General features: G+C 43.8%; 1 long non-coding RNA gene across 1 annotated transcript; it reads left to right on the forward strand.

Annotated features, from left to right (window-relative positions):
* The first annotated feature begins 1,465 nt into the window (after positions 1-1,465).
* LOC128351127 (uncharacterized) lies at positions 1,466-4,578 on the forward strand. Its single transcript, XR_008319599.1, has 2 exons — positions 1,466-1,573; positions 4,136-4,578. It is a non-coding gene; the product is annotated as an uncharacterized LOC128351127 (long non-coding RNA).
* The last annotated feature ends 372 nt before the right edge of the window (positions 4,579-4,950 follow it).

Raw genomic sequence — 4,950 nt, forward strand, 5'->3', positions numbered from 1 at the left:
AGATCCGGAGACATGCCATTGATGACATGCAGGATGCTGGCGGGAGCGCTACTGCTGTGGCAGCATTCAGTGCCAGTGGTACCACTGGTAAGAAGACGTATTTAATGTTAAAGTAACCTCTTGCTGCCCCTGCCATAGAGTCACTCTCACTATATGATGTTTTGTTTTGAATGAAAACTCAGACTATTCCAAGTGGAACAGTTCTGTACCAGCAAAACACCAGGTCGCCCCCAGTGTTTCAGCTGGAATGTGTGAGAGGTGTGGCTGGCTCTCCCGCTGATAAGAGAAGGGAACTGGAGAACATGAAAGGCATCCCAAGGACCAGTTGAAGTCCAGACCTTTGGTCCTTACACTGCTCCCCTTTGTTGTGCATTGCTACGGATGTATATGTTTGCATCTCTCCCTGCCCCACACACTATTTTTTTTCTGGGAGTCTATAACGATTGGCACCCTTGTTACACCTGTAACAAGTGGCACCCTCCTCATCAGCCAGGGACACTACTTGTGAGCGGGGTCTGTACCCAAAATTGGAAAGGTTAACAAGTTTATACTTACGTGGACCAATATTACTGAGAAATATGTATTGATCTCTACTTCCCTATGTCTAGCATTCACTGCCACCAGCAAGCTCTTCCTGCTTGGGTTTTTAGCCTGACAACCCCTAGTAAAGTAGCTGAGAGTGGTGTGAGAAGAAAATATAATGCACTGGAAACAGGATGGACTTTTAAATTTTTTTAAAAGTTTATTTATGTACAAGCAGCTTAAAAGTTTCTCTCTGCCAAATCAGGGTTTCACACTCGTAATAACTTCTTCAATAACAAGGCTTGGCTAAAATGTAAATAATGTGAAATGTAAGATCATAGGGACATAGGAAGCTGCCATATACTGAGTCAGACCATTGGTCCATCTAGCTCAGTATTGTCCACACAGACTGGCAGTGGCTTCTCCAAGGTTGCAGGCAGGAGTCTCTCTCAGCCCTATCTTGGAGATGTTGCCAGGGAGGGAACTTGGAACCGTCTGCTCTTCCCAGAGGGGCTCCATCCCCTGAGGGGATGTGTGAGCCTTACAGTGCTCACACATCAAATCTCCCATATGCATCCAGGGCAGACCCTGATTAGCTTAGGGGATAAGTCTTGCTTGCTACCACAAGACCAGCTCTCATCTCCTTATGACACACAGAATTCACACACTGGCAGATGTTCTACACAATGTACATGGACAGAAAGATAACCTAGAGAACTGAGGTAGCCACAGTTGGATTGCCTATCAGCTATAGACACAGATCTTATCCTACCCTTCCTGGAACCCCACCAGTCCAAGAACAGACCCTTTCTTTCTAGAGATCCTCTCTCTAGCCCTGTCCATCCCTATCTCCTGGCTTCTCTAAGCCCTATCTGAGACTCTGAGCTTCCAGTAAGTCAGTTTAACTGCCACTCTCTGCTCCATTCTAAAGCCCCTTTGGAATCCCACCTGCAGGGCAGTTCCTTGGGCTTCAAAAGGTGATTGAAGGAGGACTGGAGCTGCTGCCCACCATCACAGAGTCCCTGGGTAGGGATTGAACCTGGAGCTTCATGTGGGCATGTGCTAGTTCACTGACTGTACCATAGGGGCCTTTTGACCCTTTAGTTTAAATTGTTCCATGCTTGAGACTAGAAGTGGAGAAAGGAGAGGGAGCATGTCAAGGGCTGAGCTCCCGAAGAATACAAATGCCCTGTCATGAGTTCTCATTCTGTCTGCTCTTGTGGCTGTGATGTGAATACCGGTTCGTCCCTGGGTCCGCCTTTTAGCCAATCAAACAGACTCAGTGGGGATCAATTAGAGGCAATTTTATTTGCTGCTGCAGCCAGCAAGGTAAATCAATGGGCTATTGCTCTGCATTGAAATACAAATTGGTTATAGGTGCGTCTTACATTTATACAGACAATCTGAATGATGCTGACATAGTATACGTGGCAGTAAAATGGTGGACTAAGTATCTAGTACGCATGCGAATGATTCATTGTTCATCTGGTGATCACTCCTTATTTGGTTACATCCTGTTTTATTAACTTGTCAGCAAAGAACAATGAGAATCTTGTGAGAACCAAGTTTCATAGATACATTTTAGTGGAGAGAGATAATGACATTGGCCTGATGTCTCTGAGCTTGGCTGGGGTTACTTTAAGTTAGAATTAGGTTTTCTAAGCAAATTTGGAGATGCTTTGGTATTCTAAGTAAAATGGAGTTACTTTGGTTTTCTAAAACACATCAGCTGTATGCTTAGAGAATGCAGAGAAGCATACTGCCTTCCACCTGTTCCATCTAGAATCTTCTTTTGGACTCCCCAAAGGCAGTCATTGCCCTGCGGAGGCTGCATTTCTATCTTCTGTGTGTGGGACTTAAATCATCCTCTCCTACTTCCCGCTGTAGTGTCCTTTGCCACTGAGCTACTGAACAATACACAGGAGTGCCTCCTATAAGCTCCTCTAACTTCCCTTTGTTACCTTCCCAAAAGATTTGCTTTGCTTGCACAGACATATTGTGTGCACTGTCAGCATAGTCTGGACATAATCCTTGGTCCTCTTGTGAGACTCAAATCCCTCTCCTGAGGGGCCTGTGGGTTCTTCCCAGCATAGGAACATAGGAAGCTGCCATATACTCAGACCATAGGTCCATCTTGCTCAGTATTGTCTACACAGACTGGCAGTGGCTTCTACAAGGTTGCAGGCAGGAATCTCTCTCAGTCCTGTTTTGGAGATGCCAAGGAACTTGGAACCTAGATGCTCTTCCCAGAGTGGCTCCATCCCCTACGGGGAATATCTTACAGTGCTCACACATCAAGTCTCCCATTCTTATGCAACCAGGGTGGACCATGCTTAGCTAAGGGGACAAGTCATGGTTGCTACCACAAAACCAGCTCTCTTCCTCCATAGCAACTGAGCTATGGAGCTGGTTGTATGACTGAAAAGACATTTCTTCCCAAACTCCCAGAAGATTTTTTTTCTACTGCCTCAGTTTGGGCTGCCCATGGAATCAGAGCCCTGGAGTTTATGGCTGCTCCTAACAAATAAGATATGGCATTGGCAGTTTTCGAAATGGCATGATGGGCTTTTCCTGGTAATGTGCATGTATGTTGGATATGGAATGTGTTAATATCATCTATGTCATTACCACACATTTTCCACACATGGCAAATATGCAAACATTGTCAGGAGTGACATTGTGACTGATGGATTTTGTTGTTAGGGTCTCTTTGGGAGTAGCCATCATTGTGGCTATCCCTTCCTTCCTTCCATTGTGATTTGCTGATTTTCCCACTGGAGAGCATAGGGCACCAACTGGTTGTACCAATATAAGCTTCAATATAACAGCAGCCATCTTGGCTGAACTATAAGATTGTCTTGCCCATCCCTTCCACCTCTATAATGATTCTGTTACTCAGAATGGTAGCATCCCTTAAAGTAAGATAAATCAAAGCACAGTCAGGCTCTATAACATATCTGCAAGGGGAAAAATACTGGCTCACTTACTGCGCATGAGAGATCCAAGGGAGAGATGCATGTGCTACTTACAAGCCACTCTACAGCATGCCCACCCATGCTGCTTCTGAAGGCAGGGCTGCTCTGTGCTTACAATGGGAGTAGCATCACAATTGTGATGATCTGCCCTTAGTGGGCACAGAGCATCCCCACCTTCGGAAGCAGCTCAGGTGAGCGGGCTGTAGAGTATCTCACAAGCAGTGCATGGACCTCTTTTTTTGATCAGTGGTTTACTGAGCTGTATGTGAGCCAGTGAGTTTAGAAAATCAGGAAATCTGGGACTTCTGCAGTTAGTGAGGGAAATGAAGCACAACAAAATGTTTCTGGAAACAGACTGATGGATAAGCAGCCTTACAAATACTCGGAAAGTTTAAATACCAGGGCAAGTTTTCTTTTGTTTTAATTAATACATAGAAATAGAATGAAAAATGATGGGACTAAGTTAAGGAAAAGAGCATTTATCCAAATATTTCAATCAGGGGCAGAAGTGCATGACATTAATATATATAAAATTCAGCTGAACACTCTCCAAGAAAAAGTGCTGCATGAAAGAATTTGGATCAATGACATAATGAACAGGATGATCTAATATGCTGTTCTCATCTCTTGTTTTTCAGATTCTATTAAACATCCCTGGAGTACTGTACTTATTATAGCACACTATAGTAATAGAAAGTTTTTAAAGAGCCTAATAATCACAAATATTATTTCAAAGAGAAATGGCTAGACAAACAGAACCACTGTTTAACTCTGTAGCCCATAATTATCTGCAACCATTGTGCATGTCGCCTTTATGCAGACATGGAGAGCAGTAAAAATGACAAACTATTTTTTATAGCAGGAATTTATGTATGTGTGATGCTACTGAGTGATGGAAATGGTCCCTGACATCCGAGATAGAAACCTTTCATTCAAAAGCAATTGCAATTGAAGCTCTTCAGCATTAGCACTGGACTAGCAGCAAATACAACTGACGCCAGTCATCTGATCAGTGCCATCTCTGAATGAGGGCTTTTACTTGCAGTGTACTTTTGTTCAATAAATACAAATTCGTTGCTCATCTGCTGTGTACAACCTATATGTAGCAGTCTACATCCCACTGTAGAAGTATCTTTTTTCCGCTGGAGTGGCATCATCCTGCAATATTTTGTACCTAGGGAAAAATGCAATACTTCCTCATCTTGCCAAGCAGAGCACCATAACTATAGTGCTTTTTGTGTGCAATGGAACACACGAGAGTCACAGTCTACTAGATACTCTTTTAGGAGAAAAGTGATTAGCAACCTGACTCCCCTCACTCTACCCCTGATCCACCAGAGACTTCAGGGTATAACTGAATGTCATGAGCAAGTCAAGCAAGCTGTATCGTGGCCTGTATTGGGAATGACATAACATCTTATCCTGCGACTGCTTCAGAAGAAATAGATATCAG

The sequence above is a fragment of the Hemicordylus capensis genome, chromosome 3 (genome assembly GCF_027244095.1).
Source record: "Hemicordylus capensis ecotype Gifberg chromosome 3, rHemCap1.1.pri, whole genome shotgun sequence".
Taxonomy (NCBI): domain Eukaryota; kingdom Metazoa; phylum Chordata; class Lepidosauria; order Squamata; family Cordylidae; genus Hemicordylus; species Hemicordylus capensis.